The sequence below is a fragment of the Geotrypetes seraphini genome, chromosome 7 (genome assembly GCF_902459505.1).
Source record: "Geotrypetes seraphini chromosome 7, aGeoSer1.1, whole genome shotgun sequence".
NCBI classification, from domain to species: domain Eukaryota; kingdom Metazoa; phylum Chordata; class Amphibia; order Gymnophiona; family Dermophiidae; genus Geotrypetes; species Geotrypetes seraphini.
This window is the reverse complement of record NC_047090.1, coordinates 92,090,954-92,117,240: the sequence shown is the minus strand read 5'-3', so window position 1 is coordinate 92,117,240 and position 26,287 is coordinate 92,090,954. Positions and strand designations below refer to the sequence as shown.

Genomic DNA, 26,287 nt, shown 5'->3' with positions numbered 1-26,287 from the left:
AAACAGGTGAGAAAAAAAAAAAAAGAAGATGAGGCCTCTGGAAACGTCTGGGAGTAACCCGATTCAATTTACCACCAGCTTAAACAAATGCATTTAGCATGCATATGTAAATACGTGCTTTGGTGGGCCAGGGATATGAATGATTTATTTTGAAATTGACATTTTGCTCAGTTCATTATTGCTATGTTTTGGGGTTTTTTTCCTAAACACGACCATTTTAAAAAATATTAACTCTGGAGAAAAGTTTAGCCCTTGATTTTTAAAGAGAACTGTTAAGGTTTGATTTTTTTCATCACTGGGTAGTTTTGTTCTATTCTACTACTTTACTTCTCAGCTTTTTTTTTTTCTTTAATAAACTCATCCAGCGAGAAGAATTAAAAATCCATATATGTTACAAACAAAAATAAACACCCCAGTAAAATGTAAGTGTTTCGTAGGGATTCCCTGGAAACCCGGAAATAGCGCACAGCTGTTGGACATTTTTGGTTAGGATTTGTTTTTTTGCGGCAGTGAAGTGATAGTGTCACAGGCAAAAGCCCATTTTTTTCTCTCCATTCTATACTCTTGGTATAGGTTGTTTATTTATTAATAAATGCATTAAAGTTGATTATATCTAGATGTGTTTTTTTTTTGGTTTGTATTTTCAGTTAAATTATTCAATCGAAAATTAAAACTTCGTTTCCTCTCGATTCTGAGGCTTAGAGGTGGGTAGGGGTGAGTGAGTGATTTGCAATTTGGACCTGACCATACCAAATATTTCTTAAGTGAAAGGAGCGTTTTTATTTTTTCATTGCATTATGTATTCTGAGCCTGTTCTTTATGACTTCGTATCAAGAGTTTTGTTGTGTGTATGTGTGACGGTTAGAAAGAAGTTTGATAAAGTTTACTTCTTGGCTACGTTTTTTTTTTTAATGTGACAAAATAGTTCATTAATATCAAACTAGTTATTAGAAAATAATCTGGTGGTACAGCTGACGACTGTTTTAATAGCTTTACTGAAACTTTTTACTTTCTGTTACATACGTATGTACCTCTTAGCTGTAGACAGAAGCTTGACACATGATTTGTTTACCTGAGAAATTACCGTAAATGGATCACACAGGGATGATAGAAATTACCGGAGGTGGGCCAGATTAGATCCTTTTAAAAAGCAAAATCTTTCTTTCCAGAGCTTTATACGGTAAAAACTAATAAAGGCATATCCACTAATTGTTAAACACTTTTATTACTTTCAAGAATTTATTTGGAAGATATATACATTGAAGCTTAGATTTACTTGATTAGTATAATGCTTATTTTGATTATAATTGAATAAACTATAGATTTTTTTGTGAATTTAGAGGATATATGCAATCTTCTGTTTTGTTATACAGTTGAGAAATACTAAACGAAGAATTGGTGTTTAGAAGAAAATCTATGTTTTTCCACTTTTTTATGTCATTGACCAGAATACTAGTGTATTGAAACACTTCAACTTGATAGTTGTAATTTTGCTAGTAAGTAAAATGTGAATTAGGATTCCTATACTGCATTTTTCTCATATATTTATAGAACTCTTCTTTCTTATAATAGTGTTAGAACTCTGAAAAATGTTGTATACAGTACACCCCCAAAATTCACAGGGGTTATGTTCCTGGAGTGATTGTGAATTGTGAAAAACCGCAATTATTGGATGCAGAACAGGAGCGGGAATCGGAAGCGGGAGACTGCTGCAGGGGTGGCGACAGCTGCTGCGAGTGCCAATGTGAACTGTGGTGCTTGTGGCTCTGGCCCAGGCTGGGATCACAGGTCAGGCAGAGTGGATCGGTGATGTCGCGGGGCCGGAGGATGCGCATGGCAGGATCCTGGGTTGTGCAAGTGGCTGACGGAGGGAAAAAACGTGAATGACTGGGGCCTCTGAACTGCGACTTCGCGGGGGAGTACTGTATATGCTATAATAATGATGGCATGGTTTGGAGTGAATCTTGTCCGTGAGACTAGGAGTGGAAATATCCTAAAAAATGGTGGACACAATTTGATTATAAAATGTGCTTTTTATTTATCCAATAGATGGCGCAAAAATGCAATGAATGACTCGACATGTACATGTTTCGGCCAAACAGGCCTGCTTCAGGAGTCTGATGAGTCTTCAAGCACAAAGATATATTTATCCAATTGCTTGATACATGGACGCTGATATACAACTGCTAGTAATCAAATACAAATGTTGCAGCTCTCAGAGCTACATCAATTAGAGTCGACTCTAATTGATGTAGCTCTGAGAGCTGCAATGTTTGTATTTGATTGCTAGTAGTTGTATTTCAGCGTCCATGCATCAGCACTTGGATTAATATATCTTTGTGCTTGAAGACTCATCAGACTCCTGAGGTAAGCCTGTTTGGCCGAAACATGTACATGTCGAGTCATTCATTGAGTTTTTGAGTTATTTATTGGATAAATAAAAAGCACATTTTATAATTTCCCACTCCTAGTCTCACGTCTTTGAGGTTGTGGATTTGTTTCTCCTGTTTTATATCTTGAAATCTTTACTTTCTTTTTTTGTCTACATACAGTACTTTCTGTCATTGCTTTAAATGTTATGGGAAGGATGCTATTAATGTAAGCTTTGGTTGGTTGCAGAAATCTACTACCAGGGCTGGTAGTACTTACCATTATTATTTATTCCCATAGCACTACTAAATGTATGTGTTTTAAGAGCTGATCACTGAAAAAGAGTAAGCTATTCTAACCAAAGTGCAATTCTCCTCTGTTAACCGCTATTGGTGAGAAGATTTTGTTCAGTTTGCAAGTGTTGTATAAAATGTTTTATGGAAGATACTAAATCTGGCTAATAGTGGATCACATTCTTGAAGGATTGATGTATAATTCAAGTTTTCTAAGATGCATAGAGGCTGGAAATTGTACGCATATGTTGTGTTTTGGCTGTCAAATTAATTTTTGATGTCTTCCATGTGCTTTGAGGAGCACCTCATCCCTGTAGTTAATTCTGGACATGGTTGGTAGACTTAAGTTAACAGTATACATAACCCTTCTAAGTACAAATGAAGGATCTCCCATGTGTAGCAGAGAGGTCTAAGTAATGAAATGCTTCCAGTTACCTAAAAGTCAAGTGCAGAACTATGTATATGGGTTAGTCCATGTCAAATGGATCAATTTTGAAAATCATCCACACTCGACCTTCAAATTGAATAAAATTTAGTGTAGATGTTCACTAGGGTCTCAAACAAAATCATGCAAAATTTTTTGGCTAGATTTCTATTGGTTCTAGATGTAAAGGCAGCTGAATGGAGGTCACTTTGAGAGTACCACGCTCCACATAAAACAAAACAGCCACTTTGTCTAGGTGCTGCAGCCCAATAGAACCTGTCAGGGTCCTGAAATTTTTGGGATTAGGACACTCCTTGGTATTAAGTTTCTGTGTAAAGTTTGGACCTAACATGAGTTTCCTTTCCTTTTAATGGGTCACCAAACTATGTGAAAAATGTTACAATAAGAAATTTAGGGCCAGATTCTCCAAATGATGCAATAATTGGTGGCCATCTACAAAAGCGATGGAGATCATGTGTCAATCATGCGTGAAATGTAGGCCAGGGTTTTGAAAGGCCTACATTTCTAGCGCCTAACTTTCACGAGAATTGCATCTACAGAGATGCCTAGTGGTGTCTAATATGACTACTGGCATTAACAACGCCTATAGTGGCCATAGGCTCGCCACAAGGCACTTCCTTAGTCAGGACAATGACACCGTTTTTGGAGGTACCTGTGGGCGCCTTCATTTTTAAAAACTGTTTTAATTAGTTTTAAATCAGCACAGTCAATTACTGTGCTGATTGAACCAATTAAAACAATTAGGTGGCGGTAGGGTGCAGTTATTAGAATCGGGTCCTTAAGGCCTACTTTAACTCCTCATTGCTACTGACCTATATACTTTGATTCAGGCCATAACTGGACCAGTAGTCATGGCCCATGATGTACGTCTAGGATTTGCACTTAGGGAAAGAAAGACATAAAGATCTAAAGATTTGATACCACTTTTTATGAAAATGTTTGCTATTTTTGGGGTGCAAATATCGCTATTATGTAGTTTTTATTTTTTTTTCTTTGTCATTTGAAAGAGCATCTTTTTTGCTGCAAAAGTGACCCTGTTTCATCTTAGACCTAGCCAGTCAGAATTAAGGTCCAAAAGACATGCATCATTTGTTATACAGAGCCATCTTTAGCACCCTATTGTGTAACATGCAAATGAGCTAGAGATGTGACATTTTACAATGCATCTAAGCTTGTTGTGCTTACCATGCTTTAAGCTTATGACACATCTTTGCTCAGATGTATTTTCATAAATTAGTAATCAAAGTTGTTGCAAAACTGTGGTATGTTAATTACCTTGCATTGGTCAGTGGTGGCTGAATCACTGCTAATTCAGCAAAATTGGCAACCCCATCACCTAGGGGCCACTCCCGATAGCCAGGCAAAGTAGCAGCCATGGGTTGTGAAGCTTTGTTTAAGCACAAAACAAGAAAAGGCGGAGTATAACAGAATTGCTTAAATTGCAGATTTTATTTTCTTGACTTGCAAATGCTTTTGAACATCCCTTCATTGGTTGACAGAGTGGCTTGTGACTAAGTATACTGCCTGCCTGATGATAATGTTGTGGGTTCATCAAAGGTGGCAATAATATGCTCTTCTGGAACCCAACAGGTGGCCAATAAAATGATGTAAAACAAAAAAACAAACAAACTATGATATGAGATACTTGATGTCAAAGTTTATTATAATAATGGTGCAGGTAGTAATCCATACAACACACATCAATAAATGGTTGTACGGATCCAACACAGTTCATATTTCGGTTCTTCAAAGGTCCAAATGCTGATAACCATTCAACTTAATTATGCTTTAAAGCAGGGGTGGCCAACCTTTTGGCTTCCCTGGGCCGCATTGGCCAAAAAATTTTTTTCTGGGGCTGCGCAAACGCAGAAAGACAGAGGAGGATGCCGACAAGACGGTAAACACCCGGGGGCAGGAGAGGAAAACACTGCATCGCCCTCAACTGGGTCCGCACAAAATACTTCATGGTGCCGCAGGTTGGACACCCCTGCTTTAAAGCATACAATGGTGTGTGATTAGGAAAAAATGCCAATATGGAATGGAACAAGGAAAACTCTTGCGAAAGTTTTTTTTTCTACTTTCACAAGAGGAGATTTCCTTGTTCCATTCCATATTGGCTTTTTTTTTCCTAATCACACATCATTGTATGCTTTAAAGCATAATTAAGTTAAGTAGTTATCTACGTTTGGACCCCTGAAGAAGTCGTTCACCCCGAAACACCAACTGTGTTGGGTCCGCACCACCATTTATCGATGTGTGTTTAATGGATTATTACTACCTGCACCATTTGGAGTATTATAATAAACTTTGACATTAAGTACCATATTTTTTGCTCCATAAGACGCACTTGACCATAAGACGCACCCTAGATTTAGAGGAGGAAAACAAGAAAAAAAACCATTCTGAACCAAATTCTCCCTGCCAGGCTCTGCACCCTGTCCCCCCTCCCTGCCAGGCTCTCTACCCTGTCCCCTTCTTGTGGTCTAGTGGTAGGCAGGAACAGGGCAGGCCGGCCTAGTGACAGGCAGGTAGGCCTAGTGACAGGCAGGCAGGCCTAGTGGCCTAGTGACAGGCAGGCAGGCAGGCCTAGTGGCAGGCAGGCAGGCCTAGTGGCCTAGTGACAGGCAGGGCCCCTCACCCCGAGGCAAGCAGGCAAGGCACCCCATCCCTGAGGAAGGCAGGCAGGGCCCCCGTATCCCCCCGTACCTTATTTTAGTTCCTCTGGCGGTCCTTTCCTTCCTTCTGGCTGACTCCCAAACTAACTACAGCAGCGTCAGAACGGGAAAAAGGCAGGCGTGAGCTTTTTGCGCTCCTGCCTTGTCCCATGTCGCTGAGTGAATGGCTGCCATCACGAGAATTGAGGCAGCCATGTGGAACAAGGCAGCACGAAAAGCTTGCGCCTGCCTTTTTCCCGCTCTGATGCTGCTGCAGCTAGATCAGGAGTCAGCTGGAGGGAAGGGCAGTACTGCCGGACCGCTGGAGGAACTGAGACAGCCATTCGCGTAGTGACACGGGAGAAGGCAGTTGGGTGAAAATCTCGCACCTGCCTTTTTCCCGTTCTGACGCTATTGCAGCTAGTTCGGGAGTCAGCCGGAGGGAAGGGCAGGACCGCCGGAGGAACTGAGGCATCCATTCATGCAGTGACACGGGACAAGGCAGTAGCGTGAAAAGCTCCACCTGCCTATTACCCGCTCTGACGCTGCTGCAGTTAGTTCGGAAGTCAGCTGGAGGGACTAAATAAGGTAACGTGGGGGGTGGGTGGGTATTTGCTAAATAAGGTAACATGGGGGGGGTGGGTGGGTATTCGCTCCATAAGATGCACCTTTATTTCCACCCCCTTTTTGGGCTTATGGAGCGAAAAATACGGTACCTCGTATCCACAGTTTTTTTGTTTTTATCTGGATTCTTGTGGAATTTGTTGGTGTTTTTCTCGTTGCTGACTAATAAAATTATTTGGCAGGACAATCGGGGTTCAAAAGGTTGACCAAGGCATTATGTTCCTCAATTGAGATCTCACATATGTGACAATCCACCAAGAATTGTCATAGAAGCAGGCTAAAATATGGACCAGATTGGAGGCTGGATACTTGAAGGGCAAGATAATATTAATGTTCCAGAACACTTGCAATGAATGGGATGGTGTCATTTGAAATTTTGCTAATGCATATTTTATCGTGTTTCCCCAAAAATAAGACAGTGTCTAATATTCATTTGGGGCCCAAAAAATGCACTAGGGCTTATTTTTGGGTAGGGCTTATTTTTTTCATGTACATGATCATCTCTTCCTTCCTCTCCTTCACCCCAATTCTTCTTCTTTCCTTTCTCTCCCCCCATATGCAACATCTTTCCTCCCCTCTCACCCATCCCGTTGTGCCTTTCCTCTGCAGCATCTTTCTATCCCTCCATCCCCCTGTGCAGCAGAACCCTTGCCCAGCTTCCATCCCTCCCATCCCTCTGTGCAGAAGAACTCTTGCCCAGCTTCCATCCTTCCCTCCCTTCCATTCCTCATGCAGCAGAACCCTTGCCCAGCTTCTGTCCTTCCCTCGTGCAGCAGAACCCTTGCCCAGCTTCCATCCTTCCTTCCCTCCCATCCCTTGTGCAGCAGAGCCCTTGCCCAGCTTCCATCCTTCCTTTCCTCCCATCCCTTGTGCAGCTGAACCCTTGCCCAGCTTCCATACTTCCCTCCCTCCCATCCCTTGTGCAGCAGAACCATTGAGCACCCGCTGCCGCGCAGCTGAACCACCGAACCCCCGCTGACCCTCCATCCTTCCCTCCAAACTGAGTGCTAATTTTTGGTAGTCCAGCATACCTTTTTGTGCTAGTTGCAACAATGCTAGTATGAACATCATGGATACAAAAGCCCATGTGAAAATTTTGCTCAAAGTGTGCCCAAAAATTTGTCTCAGTTTGTTGCAACAGATTTTGACCAGTTTATCAGCTGCTATAGCTCCAGAGCAAGAGTAAATACAGACTTCAGATTTTTATCATAGTTTATCCTTGTTTTGGACATTACACTCTCAAATTTGCAGCAATTCTGCATAAATAGCTGCATCATAACATTCCTTCAAATTTGGCATCTTATAAAAAAAAGAGTCTCCCTATATCTTCCTAAAAGCAACACTGATTGCAAGAGAAAATCATACTCTATAACAGGGGTCCCCAAAGTCCCTCCTTGAGGGCCGAATCCAGCCGGGTTTTCAGGATTTCCCCAATGAGATCTATGTGCATGCAGTACTTTCAATGCATATTCATTGGGGAAATCCTGAAAACCCGACTGGATTCGGCCCTCAAGGAGGGACTTCGGGGACCCCTGCTCTATAAGATATGTGCATTTTGGTTTTGCATTGCCACTGTCATAAATGTACAAATTCACATCAAAGTTAGGAATGCTTAGCAATGTGACATGCAATATTTGCATTTATGTTCGATGATTTGAATACCACTGTATTTCTAACTTTTATGTTTGTCAAAGATTTCTAAAGGTAGTCTACAGTATTGTTGTAATACATGTTTTTCTGGTAGTGAGTGAGTTTAGTGATTGGTACTATATTTTGTGCTTCATTTGCTGTTCATTCTCCAGTTAAGGCAGTGATGGGTTTATCAGTTGGTTGCTATGTAAAACATTTGGGTACCATTCATATTTTTCAGGTATTAAAATAATTTTTACCCTCAAAATTGATAGGCTTAAGTAGGCCTTTTCGAACCCATTATTACCAATCATTTTAGCCATTTGTTTATTGCTTTGGTACCATTCACGTGTTTGTCAGGTATTTTTTTTATTTTTGAACCTGTGCCAAGATATCTGATTCAGATTGTGTTCTTCAATTTTTAAGTTATAGATGTCAGACTTTGAAGAGAATATAACTTTGCCTCCTTGTTCAATTGGGCCATGCGAAAAAGGCTGCATTGAAAAGATTTGAGGATTTTACTTATCATGAGCAGAAGCTACTGATCAGATGCTCAGGAGCAAAGTTAGATCAAACATCTCAAGTTTGCCTTCATGAAGCTCTTTTTCTCACTGAATATGAGTGCTTTGGGTCTTTGAGGTTTTGATTTACTTTAGTGATATTCTTTTCTTTTTATTTGAATTGTTATATCTTTACTATTTAATAATTGTTTTCTCAGGTACTTTAGCTAGATTGTGAGCCTTCGGGACAGTTAGGGAATTTCCAAGTACTGTACCTAATTTTATTTTATTGTAACCCGTTCTGAGCTTCTGGGGAGGACGGGCTATAAAAATGAACAAATAAATAAATATAATGTAAACAGGCTTGGGATCCTGCAGAAAAGAAACCAACAAACAGGCTTTGTGTGTGGAAAAGAAACCCATCCATGGCTGTTAGGTGTGGCCCCTATGGAGATGGGGATACTGGTTTGCTCATTTAGAAACAAGTAGTGGTAAAGCCACCATGGACCAATGCAGCACCTATTTCCAGTGCAATAGGTGAGACATTCTAGACCAGTGTTCTTCAACCTTTTTATACCTATGGACCGGCAAAAATAAAAGAATTATTTTGTTGACCGACAAACTACTAAGACTGAAATTTAAAAAAAAACCCATCTCCGCCCCATCCCCGTGAACTCGGTCCCTGTCTCCATCCCGTGTACAGGGAGTGGGGAGAGAGAGAGAGATCCATGGTACATCTCTCCCACTCCCTCTATTGCCATATCCAACATTCCTTAGCACAGCAGCAGATGAATCCAGAGATCAGTGGGATAGCACACATCGACCAGCAGCTGGAGATAGAGAAACTGATTAACAGGTGGTCCTATAGGTTAGCATTCCTCCTGTATATCCAGTATGCTCTATCTCCCAGCAGGGTTGGTAGTTATCCTTCTAGCTCCTGGATTCTGGCTGTGCCTGGTGAAAATTCTGAGGAATAATCATTTCTTCTGTTGAGATTCTTTCTCTTCAGGTAGAAAGGGGTGACTGGCTGAGTGGTGCCAGCTTTGGGAGTTACACCTGGGCCCCCCAGGTCCCTGCTCCACCCTCCCCTCCAGTGGATTGAGGGGTTTATTTTAGGCTCTTAATTTTCTTCTTTCCTTAGTAAAAAAAAAAAAAAAAAAAAAGAGCCCTCTCGGTGTGAAGCTGTGCTGTACTTTATTGTCAGCTTGCAACTTACAACTGCCAGCCATAACTTCTGTCCTGTTGAGTCCGGTAGGAGGTTTGGTGAGTTGGTCTTTCCCTCTCTCTGGGGTATCTGGTGCTGTTTGAGGGTTTTACGGGCGTTTTTGTTGTGTAGTTGCTTTCTCCGTCGTGCTCCTTCCGGTTTGGTGCTTTTTGCTTTGCGAAACAACAAAGACAACAATAAAAAAAAAAAAAGGAAATTTAATTTCATGGCTGCCGAGGCGGTTAAGCGGTGTTCGTGCTGTGGGAAGCGCAGAACACCATCGGGGCTATGTTCCGCCGGGTGTCCAGATGCTGCGGCAGAAGATTTATTGCTGCCGGCTAGCAAGGCTGTTTTTTCCCGCGCTGGGGAAGCGCAGTCGATCTCTTCGCTCGCGGTGGAGCCCGCCAGGCTTCAATGCACGTTGGCGTCTGGGAGGAGTTCAGCATCTGGAGACGCTTGGGGGGAGCTTGTGAACGACGCAGTTTCTCTGCAGAACGCGGAGCAGGCTGGGTCGGCAGGGTTAGTTCAGGGCACTTTTTCACCAGAGTTTGTTATGTTAATGCACTGTGCCTTTTTATTGCAGGGCTCTCAGCCTGCCCAAAACCTGGATGTCAACGTCTCTTTGCTCCCTTCTGCCTTTCCTCCTCCGGTTCAGGCCCAGGCGGCAAAATGTCGTATGCTTGCTACCGCGGATGAGGGGGACCCTGACTCAGTCTCCCCCTTGTCTCTGACTCTTCCTGAGTCTTTGGAAGAGGGGGAGGTGACGGAATTGGACACGGAGGAGGCGCTAGGTAGGAACTTGGATGATCCTACTGTGCTCCGCCTGTTTCACAGGGAGGAACTTTCCTCGTTTATATCTAAAGTATTGCAAGGGTTGAACGTCTCAGGAGGATCCACTAGTATCTGGATCCGCTAACCATCTTATGGCGGGAACAAAAAAGCTGCCTAGATCTTCCCGGTTCATGAGGCCATGCAGGAGCTTATTTCGGCTCAATGAGAGACGCCGGAGGCAGTTCTCCGGGTGTCGAAAGCTATGCGGCAGTTGTACCCCCTGGCTCAGAATGAGCTGGAGAGGTTTAAGCTCCCTAAGGTAAACGCGTTAGTGGCCGCGGTCACCAAGAAGTCTACCTTGCCTATTGAGAGGGGTATTGCTCTAAAGCAGTGGTCTCAAACTCGCGGCCCGGGGGTACTATTTTGAGGCCCTCAGTATGTTTATCATAATCACAAAAGTAGTGAGGGGAAAATAAAATCTCAGGAGAAGGAAGTTCTTCTGATAAAACAAGACCTGGGTGAATCAAAACTAGACATTCAGAATATTAAAGATCAACTTAAGTCTTCCAAATTGCTTCAGGAGACATTAATTAAGGACAATGTCAATTTAAGAAGGAAGGTAGAGACATTTGAAAATTTCTCTAGGAACAATAATCTTAGATTGATTAATTTTCCCCGAAGTTTAACAATTACTCCAAGAGAAATGTTAAAACGTTATTTATTGGAGATATTGGAAGTACCGGAATATTCATTGCCTCCTTTCACTCAGGTCTATTATTTACCGAATAAAAATCAGGATCACCAGGAAAGAAACCAAGGACCAATTGATGTATCTGCTTTACTTGAATTGTCCGATAAAGAAAACGCAATACCTGCAACATTGATTGTGACCTTGGCTATCACATTGGATAAAAATTGGCTTCTGAGATTATTCTTCAAAAATAAAGAGAAAAAGTTTCTTGACTTTAAGATACAAATGTTCCCAGATCTGGCGAAAGATACACAAAGGCGTAGAAAAGAGTTTCTATTATTAAAACCTGGAGTTTTGGCTCTTGGGGGAACTTTTTATCTCTGTCATTCCTGCAAATGTATAGTACAATATAATTCCCAGAAATATGTTTTCTTTGATCCAAACCAGCTGAAGGCCTTTCTTTCTTTGTCCCCCCCTGGAGAAGGGAAAGAAATGAGGGCTTTAAGATATTAGACGCTTGAATATCAGTTAACCATGTTCCAAGAATCTTTAGTTAATATTTTCTTGTTATTCCGTTTATATTACATCATGGATCTTATAGTGGACTTGAGAGATTATGCAATATTTTGTTCTTATATAAAATTAGTGAGATTTTTTGCTTTCTTTTGCTGTAATCACTTTCTGTAAAAGTGTATCTTGATTTGTTATTTAAAATCTATAAATTAAAAAAAAAAACAAAAAACAGTTTCTTGATTTTTATGTAACCCCCTCCTTCTCAGACTGAGGTAAAAGGTATCCCTGTTGAAATAAGATTTGTTTTGTAGTCGTGCACACCGAGGGTTAAATTGATACCTTTCCCCAGGAGAAGGGGTGAATTACATAAACAAAATAATAATATATAATAATATGGTATAACCTTGAAATAAAAATAGTTATTAAACATATAATAAAATAAATATAAAGAAGCACTAAGGATTCAGAATTTAAAATAGAAATAATTTTTAATAAACAAATGCTGTAAATCAAATCTAAACAAAGAGATTCTACTTCCCCTCTGTAAAGTTCTTCTTTTTCCTCAGATTTGGGTATTTGAGGCGTTATGTTCTTGCTATGTAGGGGTACCACGTAGGCGCGCAGTTGCTAGCAGAATCTCATGCTAGCAGACTCTCTCTTGCTGGAACCCACCTACTACTCTGTCTTAAACAAATCAATAAGGGAAAACCCTATCCTAATCTAATAACCCCAAATTGCCTAAATATACTTTCTAAGCTAAAAAAAAAAATAGATAATTGATGTTCCTATACTTTTTCCCTCCCCAGAATTTCTTTTTTCTAAAATCACTCAAATTTCCTATATCTCAAATCACTCAGATTCTCTTTAAACTTTACAACAGATATTCACAGAAATAGGTTTCCAAAGCAGTTTATCAATTTTCTTTTATCAATATTCTCTTAAAACATTCACAGGAATCTGTCACAGGATCTCTCATAAAAAATCTCCTCCAAAAATTAGCACCACAGAAGTCACTCAAAGATCCTAGATTGCAGAACTGAAAAGGGGGTGTGGCCATGAGAGGGCCATAGGTGTATTGTGTGCATTCCAGTGATTTGCATATACTGTTACAGAATACATTTGATTCATGCCTAAGTTCTGGTGCAAGGAATTACAGTAGGTTTCAGTTGGCGTAAATCCCCATGCCAAAAATTGTCCTGGATCCCAATGTTAAGTCATTTCTGTAAACAGTACCCAATTTAGTGTGTCATTTATAGAATAGTTCTTAGCACACTTTTTTTTCAACATTGATTTTTCAATACCATATTCAGAGGGGCCCCAAAAAATGTATACACACTTCAACATGAAAAATATCTGCATAAAAGCTTTATGACTCCTCTGATAGCCATTGGTGGCGTTAGCAATCATGTGACTATTGACATCTTTAGAGACAACATAATACTACACATTGCTGCCATAATTCAATTCAGAGTATAAGAAAGGGTATAGATAACCACTATTGAAGTGTGTATACATTTTTTTTGGGCGGGGCCCTCTGTGTATAGAATTTTTTCCTTTACATACTACAAAATGTGCACACTTGCACACCTTCACCCAAATACATAGGGATTGGAAACAATTCTATGAGGTGTGCTCTGCATGCTTTCCCTACTATACAACCCTTACACTCAGTGGCATAGCAAGGGTAAGAGGTGCCTGAGGCAGTGGCGCCCTCCTCTCTGCCCCTCCGCCCCCCTGCTTCTTCCCCGCCCCATGCCACACTCGTGTCCTCCCTCCACTCCCATGCCTCTTTAGATCTTTGCCAGCGCGAGCGGCTTCTCCAGCCTGCTGCTTGCACTGGTGTTGGCTTTCTCTCTGATGTGATGTCACTTCCTGGCCGTGCAACCAGGGAGTGATTTCAGAGAGGGAGCCAGGCCAGTGCGAGCGGCGGGCCAGCAGAGTTGCTCGTGCTGGCGAAGATTTGAAGAGATATGAGAGGTTGGGGGGAAGCGAGGGCACAAGTGTGGTGGAGAGGTGCTGGTGTCCCCACCAAGATGGTGCCTGGGGCAGTCTGCTTCCGCCCCCCTCCCTTACTATGCCACTACTTATACTCCATTCCATATTGCCACAGCCTTGTCTCTAATGAACATCAGCCCCCTTTATAATACCACAACATACCCAAATCATTAAATTATAAACCCCAACCCAATCACCAACCATGAACACTATATTCAATTTAAGGAACATTTCTAATCATGTGTAAGCAGCACGGCACACAAACTGCTGTTAATATTTATTAATGTTGGAACTACCAGATGTACAATGTTATACCCTTTAATCCGCTGTATGTACAGTCTCTCTTTATTGTAACTACAGTTTCTCTATATTGTAAACCACTTCTCTTTATTGTAAACCGCCTAGAAGTTGCAAGATAGTTGGCGGTATATAAAAATAAAGTTATTATTATTATCCTCTCAAACATTTCCCAGAAGTCTCACAGAAGAGAAAACTGAAACTTTCCTCATAAAATCAGCACAATAAATTTCTCACTTATAGAATCTCTCAAACACTTCTCAGAAGATTCTCACAGAATGTCAGACTGAAACTTTATGCAGAACTCAGAACCATATATTTCTTAGTCAGGGAATCTCTCACCCATTTCCCAGAAGATTCTCACAGACTCTTAAACATTACCAGCATCAATACCAAACTTGAGACCTTATCCAGAATTTCACAATCCTTCACAAATTCAAATAAAACCCACCATAATTACCTTCTCACAAGGCACAGAAACCAAAACACTTCCACACAGATCCAAGTCACCCTCCCAACTGTCAAATCTCACAGTTAGAATGTTCAGACAGCTGATGCTGATCTCTGCATGAGGACAGCAGACCTGTGCAAGAGATCAGCAACAGAAAACCTCAAAACTGCACCAATACAAACAATACACAAACCATACTTCTCAAAAATAAAACACAGATATTTCCTTCCAGATCCTCTCTGCTTCATTAAACCCTTTAAAAACTTCTTTAAACCCTGTTTTTTTTTCTCAAGTAGCTATTAAATTTTTAACCCTGGTTACAATATGTCTCTTTAGTTATAAATTACAATATTATTATTAAGACTTAGTCAAAAGGAAAGATTTATAAACTATAAAGAGTTTTACCTCATGCAAAGTTGTAATTTCTTTAATAAGATATTAACTATTTTTTCGGAGGCCCTCCAAGTACCTATAAATCCAAAATGTGGCCCTGCAAAAGGTTTGAGTTTGAGACCACTGCTCTAAAGGATGTCCAGGATAGGAAGATAGAATCTTCACTTAAGATGTCATTTGAAGTTGCAGCGGTTACCTTTCAAGCGGCGGTGTGCAGTTCCTATGCGGCGCGGGCGTATCTTCAATGTTCTCAACAGATGGCAGATAGAATGATGGAGTCAGGGACTGCGGTTCCATCCGAATTGGCAGATGTGGAATCGGGTTTAGCATATTTGGCGGATGCCTTATATGATATTATTCGTGCCTCTGCAAAACAAATGTCGCTTTCAGTAGTTTCGCGCAGATCTTTGAGGCTCCGTAACTGGGCGGCGGATGCAGCGTCCAAGCTTAGGCTTGTGAAACTCCCTTTTAGAGGTAGGCTGTTGTTGAGTGAGGATTTGGATAAGCTAGTGAAAGATTTTGGTGATTCCAAAACGCAGCGGTTGCCAGAAGAGAGGCCTAAACCGCCTTTGAAATCCTCGTCTACCAGACCTCGCTTCCGTGATGTGATGTTAAGCGATATAGGCCGGGTAAGCCGTCATTTCAGCCATCTTTCGTTTTTTTCTTCAATTCTAGATCTAGATTTCCGCAAAAGAATTCCTTTTGTGCTGCGAAACCCCCGACAGTTCAGCCAGCCCCTGCTCCAGCGGTTCACAATCAGCAATGACGGGATTTCGGCTCCCTCCGACATTCCTTTGGGAAGGCGGCTGTCTTCCTTTCTGGTGGAGTGGGCCAAGATTACGTCCGATCAGTGGGTGTTATTCGAGAAGGTTACAAATTGGAATTTTCCTCTCCCGTCGCCGATTCTTTCTTGGTCTCCCCTTGCAATGGGGCCACCAAGCGAAACTCGGTACAGATCACCCTTCAAGTCCTTCTGAATCTGGGGGCTGTGGTTCCGGTCCCCCCCCCCCCCCCGCGGAAATGGGCCTCGGCAGATATTCCATTTACTTCGTGATGCCCAAGAAGGGGGGGGGTCGGTCAGGCCAGTGCTGGATCTTAAAAAGGTCAACAAATATCTCAAGGTCTGACATTTCCGTATGGAGACGGTGCGCTCAGTCATTGCAGCGGTCCAACCAGGGGAGTTCCTTACGTCCCTCGATCTCAAGGAGGCTTATTTGCATATTCTGATCTGGCCTCCTCATCAGAGATTTCTTCGGTTTGCGATCCTAGGCCAGCATTATCAGTTTCGGGCGATGCCTTTTGGTCTCGCCACGGCACCACGCACCTTTTCAATTTTCAAATTTTAATTTTGAGGGGTTTTCTTGAGTTTCTAGTGATCCTTTGTGTTCCCCCACTTGAAAAATCCATAAACTTTAATTTTTAAAATGAATTCGTCCTCTGGTTCTTAATCGGGGCTAGAAAGCAGCTGCAGTTTCTGTGCCAGCGTTGTGGTGAGAGGAGCTGACAGGCTCCAACAACAATTTCTTAAACTTAATTTCGAGGGTTTTTGAGGGTTTTCCAGTGATCCTCTGTGTTCCCCCATCTGAAAAAAGCTATTTTGGTAATTTTTAATTTCAAGAAGGGCCCTAAATTGTTATCATGCTTATAGGCTATCCTTGGGATCTCAGAGAAAACCATGAAATTTTAATACTGTATATCCCAATGCTTCACTATAGTTTGATGTAAATGAACAGCTACAGGGGAAAATGGGAGAACACAAGTGACTCTGTTGTCCTGAAGAACAGGCTGTTTCAGGAGCAGGAGCCAATCACGGTCAGCACAGAGAGCACACTTATAAGCTCTGTTAATACTACGATTAGAGTATTTTCTCTGTTTAAAGCGTGTACACATCACCTGAGCCTGTTAAATCAGTTGGAGAAGAGTATAAGCGCTTTACACGGAACATTTGACCTATGGGTATGCTATCACGTAGATGTCTGGGGTGAAAGCTGTGCAATAGGGAGTTCCTATCAGTAGATTTTCTGAAGATGGAAGTGTGGAACTCCCCATGCATACTGAATGTTAATATCCAGAAATTGTAACTGATGGAAACTTATATTTTCAGTAAACGTTAAATTAACATCGCACTTATTGATGTATTGAAAAAATGTATCAGTAGTAGACCCATTCCAGATAAAAAATATATCGTCAATAAAGGGCTTCCAAAATGGAATATAGTTGGCTTATTCAGAATTATAGATAAACCACTCTTCAAAATCTGACATGAATAAGCACACTACAGAGGGCACTATCGTGGCCCCCATAGCTACTCCTTTCTTTTAGACAAAAAAATTGATCTTCAAAAACAAATTAGTTATTCTCAATCACAAAATATGACATAGCCATCAAAAGCTCCATTTTATTACCCACCAAGGGGGAACTTTGCTAGATGAAATTCAATTATCTTGATAGCATCATACTCCTTGTAAGACTTAATTAGGGCATCAGCCAAGCAGATGGCCTGGTCCGTTGCAGCAAGATGTTCCCTTTGGCTCTGCCATTGGGCAACCAATGCTTTTTCCAAACAACGCCTGATTAAACTCCCCTTCCGGGGTAAACTCCTCTGGTGAGGATTTGGAGAAGATCTTTAAAGATCTCAGAGAAGTTAAGCCTCAGTGTCTGCCTGAGGACTGATCTCGGAACTTGATCAATCAGGAACAGGTGAGAGCTAAGCTTTGGGACTCTAGACAATACCATAGAAACAGGTCAGTCTAATCCCTTCCACAAGTCCAAATTTCAGCCTCAGCAGTCCTTTCAGTCTAATAGAAAGCCAATCCTTCCAGGCAGCCGCCTCATCTGGCCTGCTCCCAGACAGTTCTGCGCATAGGAGGACGTTTGTCTCCCTTACAGGGAGTGGGGTCAAGGTGATGTCAGATCAGTGGGTCCTCGACATCATTCGTGATGGGTACAAGTGGAAGTTCGCTTCCCCAGTCATAGATTCCTTTGTGACCTTCCTTTGCCATATGGCAGCCAAGCGGGATGCAGTTTCTGTCATACTCGAGGCAGTACGGGACATTGGGGCAGTGTCCTTGGCGCCGCAGTCAGAACTCTGAGTGGGCAGATATTCCATATATTTTACTGTGCCAAAGAAAGGGGGCTCTTTTCGGCCCATGCTCAACCTCAAGCTGGTCAATCAGTCCTTATGGGTTCAACACTTCCACATGGAAACTCTGTGGCCCGTGATTGTGGCGGTGTAACTGGGGGAATTCCTCACTTCTCTGGATCTCATGGAGAACTACTTGCATATTCCCTTCTAGCCTTCTCATTTCTGCTTCCTTCAGTTTGCAGTCCTGGGACAACACTTTCAATTTGTGACTATGCCATTCGGGTTGTCCATCATTCCCAGGACCTTTTCCAAGATCATGGTGGTGATAGAAGCATTTCTCCACAGGGAGGGTCTGTGTGTTCATCCTTATCTCAGAGACTGGCTGATTCAAGCTTATTTGGCTGTGGAGGCGAGACAGGCTACAGACTGCGTTGTGACAGTCTTGCAGTTTCTCGGCTGGGTGGTGAACACAACCAAGAACCACCTGGAGTCAATTCAGCAGCTGGAGTATCTGGGAACGATGTTCGATACATTCTGGGGAATGGTTTTCCTTCCAGAGGCCAGGAGGACCAAGCTGGTATCCCATGTCCCAGAACCAGGGATTATGTGCAGATCCTTGGCTCAATGGCAGCAACATTGGATATTGTTCCCTGGGCGAGGATTCGCATGAGGCCCCTGCAACGCTCGCTTCTGTCCCGCTGGTCCTCGATGTCACAGGATAGCAACGCCCATCTTGGTTTGGATGCCAGGGCCAACATGACCTGGTAGCTCAATTCAGTCAGTCTCAGCAGGGGGCTCCAGTTGGCTTCCCCGAGTGTGTGAAGTGGTGATGACGGCACCAGCCTGGTGGGTTGGGGAGCTCATTGTCAGGCTGTAGCACAAGGCTGGTGGAACACCCTGGAGACGTCTTGGCCCATCAATTGCCTGGAATTGAGGGTGAATCATCTAACGTTGCTCTTTTCTAGCAGTTCTCAAGGGGAAGCCGGTCCAGGTGCTGTCCGACAATGTGATGGCAGTAGCATACATCGGAAGACAAGGAAGCACCAAAAACGAACAGATGTCAGAGGAGGCCAGGCTTCTCTTTGCATGGGCGGAGCAGAATGTTCCTCTATTTCAGTGACTTATATTGCGGGACTCTCCAATGTCAAGGCGAACTTTCTCAGCCAGACCATCTTTGATCAGTCAGAGTGGGAGCACTCTACTACTACTACTACTACTACTACTTATCACTTATATAGCACTGAAAGGCATATGCAGCGCTGTACATTTTTACATTTATAGATGGACCCTGCTCAGAAGAGCTTACAACCTAACTTGGACAGACAGACATGACATATAGGGTTGGGGATGCAGAGCTCAAGGTGAGAGGAGTTAGGAGTTGAAAGCACTCTCAAAGAGGTGGGCTTTTAACTGGGTGATCTCTTTTAACTTTTAACTCAGTGATCTCTTTAAGCTGCATGCAGCACTGATGCTTGCATCGACTCCCTTGGTACCGACTCAGCCTAAGCATGGCACATTGAAAACCAACGGTACCGAATCCAGCTTTCTGTCAAAGAGTCAATGGACATCAAGATCCCACGGTATTGATGCTTGCTCCTCTGCATCTAAGTGAGCATCACACAGTACCGATTCAGGGACTACAGGGACCAGACGGACTCCACCTGACCAACAGAGGTAAGAACGTATTCGGACACCGACTAGCCAGCCTACTTCGAAGAGCTTTAAACTAGGTAAGTCGGGGGAGGGTACCCACTTTTACACTGGAGCAGAAAGTAACAATCCTGATGTGGTGACCAAAAACTTTGATTCTAGGTCCAAGGTAAGTACCCCTATTGCAAAAGATTTGCCAGGAGACACTTTAACTCAAATGGGTGGTTCTCTACAGGAGCTTAGTAAACACAAAGTGTGGAGAGCTATGTATGTTAACGCACGCAGCCTAGGGAACAAACTTCTAGAACTGGAAACAGAAATAGTTAATGCAGACCTAGACCTAGACGTAGTGGCTATATCCGAAACGTGGTTTACAGACTCTCACGGGTGGGATACTACTATACCAGGATACAACCTGCTTCGCAAAGACAGAGAGGGTAAGTTAGGAGGAGGGGTAGCACTATACATCAAAGAGAACATCAAGACAACCAGGATCACGGATGTCAAGTATACTGGGGAATCCATCTGGGAAAACCTGGCCAGAGGCGGAGAAAAATGCCTGTACCTTGGTGTGGTATACAGACCTCCAAGGCAATCGGAGGACATGGACACAGAATTAATTGAAGAACATAAGAACATAAGCGTTGCCTCTGCCGGGTCAGACCAGGGGTCCATCGTGCCCGGCAGTCCGCTCCCGCGGCGGCCCCCCAGGTCCATGACCTGAAAGTGTTCCCTACCTAACTTAAAATACCCATACCCTGTTCACTCAATGTCCTGTAAGGTAAATCTCTATCTGTACCCTGTTATCCCTTTGGCTTCCAGGAAGTCATCCAGTCCCTTTTTGAACCCCAGAATTGTACTCTGTCCTATCACCTCTCCGGGAAGCGCGTTCCAGGTGTCCACCACCCTCTGAGTGAAGAAGAACCTCCTTGCATTTGTTATGAATCTGTCTCCTCTCAGTTTTTCTGAATGACCTCTTGTTTTAGTTGTCCCTGCTAGTCTAAAAAATCTGTCCCTCTCCACCTTCTCTATGCCTTTCATGATTTTATAGGTTTCTATCATGTCCCCTCTCAGTCTCCGCTTCTCCAGGGTAAAGAGCCCCAGCCTGTCCAACCGTTCGGCATATGAAAGGTTCTCCATACCCTTTATCATCCTCGTTGCCCTCCTCTGGACCCTCTCGAGTATTGCCATGTCCTTCTTGAGGTATGGTGACCAGTATTGGACGCAGTATTCCAGATGTGGGCGCACCATTGCTCGATACAGTGGCAGGATAACTTCTTTTGTTCTGGTAGTGATACCTTTTTTGATAATGCCCAGCATTCTGTTCGCTTTTTTAGAGGCCGCTGCACATTGTGCCGCCTGCTTCATTGTGTTATCCACCAATACCCTCAGATCTTTTTCTTGGCTTCCTTCCCCGAGTACCCTCCCTCCCATCGTATAGCTGTACATGTAGTTCCCCTTCCCTATGTGCAAGACCTTACATTTCTCCACATTGAAGCTCATCTGCCATTTTTTTGCCCACTCACTCAGTTTGTTCAGGTCGCTCTGCAGTTCTTTGCATTCTTCAACAGTTCCGGCCCTGCTGGAGAGTTTTGTGTCATCCGCGAATTTGATAACTTCGCACTTTGTCCCCGTTTCTAGATCATTAATAAATATATTGAACAGCAATGGTCCCAGCACTGACCCTTGCGGAACACCACTTGTGACCCCTATCCAGTCAGAGTAGTGCCCCTTTACTCCTACCCTCTGTTTCCTGTCCGCCAGCCAATTTTTGATCCATCTGTACACGTTCCCTTCCACCCCGTGACTCCACAGCTTCTTCAGTAAGCGTTCATGGGGCACCTTGTCAAAGGCTTTTTGGAAATCCAGATATATAATGTCCACTGGGTCACCTTGGTCCAATTGCTTACTTATCCCCTCAAAGAAATGCAGTAGATTTGTCTGGCATGATCGGCCTTTACAGAAACCATGCTGGCTCGATCTCATCAGATTATTTTTTTCTATATGTTCGTTGATACCTTCCCTGATTATTGATTCGACCATCTTCCCCGGAACAGAGGTTAAACTCACCGGTCTGTAGTTTCCCGGGTCGCCTCTCGATCCTTTTTTGAAGATCGGTGTAACATTCGCTATCCTCCAGTCCTCCGGGATTACCCCTGTTCTCAAGGACAGGTTGCAAATATGCTGCAGTAATTCTGCTGTTTCGTCTCTAAGCTCTTTCAGTATTCTCGGGTGGATCCCTTCTGGGCCCGGAGCTTTGTCCGTTCTTAATCTATCTATCTGCCTGAGAACGTCTTCGAGGCTTACCTCCATGCATGATAGTTTCCCCTCTTGATCTCCCCTGAAGATTTTTTCCGGTTCTGGCACACTGGATGTGTCCTCTATTGTAAAGACCGACGAGAAGAACTTGTTTAGCCTACCAGCCACCTCTTTTTCCTCTTTCACCACTCCCTTCCGGTCACCCTCGTCCAGGGGCCCCACCTCCTCCCTCGCTGGCTGTTTCCCTTTCACATATCGGAAAAATGGTTTGAAATTTTTTGCTTCCTTGGCTAGTCTCTCCTCATACTCTTTCTTGGCTTTCCTGACTACTCGGTGACATTCTTTTTGTTGCTTCCTGTGCTCTCTCCAGTTTCCTTCAGTTTTGTCCTTTTTCCACTTCCGAAATGATTTTTTCTTGTCTCCTATCACTTTCTTTACTTCACTGGTTATCCATGCAGGGTCCTTTGTCTGATTTTTCTTGGAACCTTTCCTAAATCTTGGTATATATAGGTTTTGTGCCTTGTTTACTGTGTCCTTGAATAGGGACCAGGCTTGCTCCACAGTCCGCGTTTCCTTGGAGCTGTTTCTGAGCTTTTTTCTCACCATTTGTCTCATGGCATCATAGTTCCCTTTCTTGAAGTTAAATGTTGTTGCCTTGGTTCTCTTTCCCATAGGTAGTCCTACTTGCACTTTGAACTGAATCATGTTGTGGTCACTGGTTCCTAGTGGTCCTATGATCTCCACATCCTTCGCGGGGCCTTTCAGCCCATTGAGGATCAGATCCAGAGTCGCTGATCCTCTCGTTGGTGCCTCGACTAGTTGTTCCATGAAGCAGTCCTGTACTGCTTCCAGGAACTCCGTTTCCCTTGCACATTTTGAGTTTCCGAGACACCAGTCTATCCCAGGATAGTTGAAATCTCCCATAACTATGGTGTTTGGGTTCTTGCATTCCCTTCTCAGCTCGGCTACCATTTCTGTATCTTCAGCTTCAGTTTGCCCAGGTGGACGGTAGAACAGTCCTATCTTTATCTCGGCTCCGTTGCTTCCTGGTACTTTGATCCACAATGCCTCCAGTTGGGCATTTGTCTCTGCTGTGTCCACAGTGGTTGAGTGAATGGTATCCCTTATGTATAGTGCTATTCCTCCCCCCTTCTGGTACGTCCTGTCTTTTCGGTAGAGTTTGTATCCTGGCAGTACTATGTCCCATTTGTTTTCCTCGTTCCACCATGTTTCCGTTATCCCTATGATGTCTAGTTTCTCATTATTGGCCATGACCTCTAGTTCCCCCATTTTGTTCTTTAGGCTCCTTGCATTTGTATACATGCAGTTCAAGTCCTGGCATTTTCTCTTCCTTTCTATTTCACTTTGCATTTCATGCTTCATTTTGTCCCCTTCCTGGCCTGCCAACTCCTGAGTATTGTCTCTTTTGGCCTTTCTTTGTGGTAGATTCCTATTGCCTTCCCCTTGTGGCATGTTCCTATTGTCCTCCTCTTGTTCTCTCTCAACATCCAATCCCGTTTTGACTTCCCCTTCCAGTATGTTCATCCTTTCCCCCTCTCGCTTCATCTGACTCCCTTGTTTGTTCATAGTCTGTTGCTTGCCACTTGTGTCATCCATAAAATCTTTCCCCTCAGTACCCTCATTGGGTACTGTTTCCCGAACCGTCGATACCAGGTCGACTGTCGGCTTTCCCCCTCTTCTTAGTTTAAAGCTTGCTCTATCGCTCTTCTGACGTTATTTGCTAGTTGTCTAGTTCCCGCCTTGCTCAGGTGTAGACCATCCTTCTTGAAAAGCTTGTTCTTTCCCCAGAACGTTGTCCAGTTCCTCACGAAGAGAAATCCCTCTTCCTCACACCATTTTCTCATCCATGCGTTAATTGATTGTAGCTCTGTCTGCCTCTTCGTTTCTGCCCTCGGTACTGGCAGGATCTCTGAGAAGGCTATCCTCTGGGTCCTCATCTTCAGTTTCCTTCCTAAGATCTTGAATTGTTCAGTCAGTGCATTCTTGCTGTAGTCCCTCTTGGTGACATCGTTCGTCCCGACGTGGACTATCACTGCTGTCTCTTCCATCTCTGCTCCTTCCAGGATTCTCTCAATCTTGTCAACGATGTCCTTTGTTCTCGCTCCTGGGAGACAGGTCACTAGCCGATCCTCTCTCCCTCCTGCTATGTGACTGTCAACGTGCCTCAGGATTGAGTCTCCCACCAGGATTGCAGATTTCCCTTCTTTCAGCCTCCGTGTCGGCCGCAGGTCTGTGTCCTTGGTGTTCTTCGTTTCTTCCAGCAAGGTTCCTCCGCGGGTATCCTCTACCTTGGTGTCAGAGGTTCCTTGTCCTCTGCTCTGTGTGTCTTCCTCATTTCCGTGCTCCTGTTCTTCCACTCTCCTGTAGGCATCCTCAATGAACCTCTCGAGCCCCCTGACTTGTTCCTCGATGCACTCATCTTACGTTACGGGGGGACGTTGTTCTGTTAGGAGACTTCAACATGCCTGATGTAGACTGGAACACACTCTCAGCGACAACTTGTGATAGTAGGAGGATATTAACGTCCATGAAGGGAGTACGGCTCAAGCAAATGGTACTAGAGCCCACTAGGGCCCAGGCCAACATGGACCTGGTACTTACGAACGGAGAAAGCGTCTCGGAGGTCTCGGTGGGAGCAACGCTAGCCACCAGTGACCATAACATGGTATGGTTTAACCTTAGGAAAGGCTTCCCTAGATCACACACTAAAACAAGGGTACTCAATTTCAGGGGCACTGACTTTGCATGCATGGGAGATTTCGTCCATCAGACTCTGCAGGTTCAAGAAGAAACTGATAATGTGGAAGCCATGTGGTCAACCTTGAAATCGACTCTTCATGAGGCAACTATCCGCTACATAAAATCAGTAAATAAACAACAAAGAAAAAAGAAACCCCAATGGTTCACTGATGAGGTCTCGTACCTAGTCAAGGAGAAGAAAAGAGCATTTTTCTCATACAAACGCACTGGGGAAAAAGAAGCAAACATTGAATACAGGACAAAGTCTGCAGCGGTCAAAACAGCAGTCAAGGAGGCCAAACTTCGAATGGAAGAAACCCTAGCAAAGAACATTAAGAAAGGGGACAAATCCTTTTTCAAGTACATTAGCGACAGGAAAAGGAACGCAAACGGGATAGTACGCCTTAGAACGCCAGACGGAAGTTATGTGGAAACAGATTCCGATAAAGCCAAACTACTGAATGATTACTTCTGCTCAGTCTTTACCTGCGAGGCACCAGGACACGGGCCACGGCTGGAAACAAAGCAAAGTATGGAAGACCCATTTCAGAAACTCGAGTTCACACCTGCTGATGTTTACAGTGAACTGTCAAGACTTAAGGTGAACAAAGCCATGGGACTGGACAATTTGCACCCAAGAGTGCTCAGAGAGCTAAGCGATGTTCTGGCAAAACCGTTAGCAGTACTCTTCAATCTCTCCCTAAGTACGGGGAGAGTTCCCCTGGACTGGAAAACAGCCAACGTCATTCCTCTGCACAAAAAAGGTTGCAGAGCAGAGGCTGCAAATTACAGACCAGTAAGTCTCACATCAGTAGTATGTAAACTCATGGAAACTTTACTTAAAGGTAAACTAGACACGATTTTGGATGAGGGGAACCTAAGGGATCCCTGTCAACATGGATTCACTAGGGGTAGGTCATGCCAATCTAATCTGATCAGCTTCTTTGATTGGGTGACGGGAAAGTTAGACTCGGGAGAGTCTCTGGACATAGTGTACTTGGATTTCAGTAAAGCTTTTGACAGTGTCCCACACCGCAGACTATTGCACAAGATGAAGTTGATGGGGTTAGGTGAGAAACTAACTGCATGGGTCAACGATTGGCTGAGTGGAAGACTTCAGAGGGTGGTGGTCAACGGCACCCTCTCTGAGACATCGGAAGTGACTAGCGGAGTGCCGCAGGGCTCGGTCCTGGGACCATCCCTTTTCAACATATTCATAAGTGACTTGACCCGAGGGCTTCAGGGTAAAGTAGCACTGTTCGCCGACGCCGCCAAACTGTGTAATATAGTAAGTGAAAGCATTCTCAAGGATAATATGACGCAGGATCTGATCACGTTGGAAAACTGGTCCTCGACGTGGCAGCTGGGCTTCAACGCTAAGAAATGTAAGGTCATGCATCTTGGTACCAGAAATCCATGCAGAACTTATACCTTGAATGGAGAAACATTGGCTAAGACTTCAGAAGAACGGGACTTAGGAGTAATCATCAGTGCAGACATGAAGGCTGCCAAACAAGTTGAGAAGGCCTCATCTAAGGCAAGGGAAATGATGGGATGCATCAAAAGAAGTTTCATTAGCCGCAAACCTGAAGTCATAATGCCACTCTACAGAACCATGGTGAGACCTCACCTGGAATACTGTGTGCAATTCTGGAGGCCACATTACCGTAAAGATGTGCTTCGGGCTGAGTCGGTCCAGCGGA

At 43.6% G+C, this 26,287-nt stretch overlaps 1 protein-coding gene across 3 annotated transcripts in view; it reads left to right on the top strand.

Moving 5' to 3' along the window:
* The window catches only part of ARHGAP5 (Rho GTPase activating protein 5), a 159,406-nt gene that overhangs the window by 1,020 nt on the left and 132,099 nt on the right, over positions 1 to 26,287 (top strand). The gene's annotated exons all lie outside the window — the stretch shown is intronic.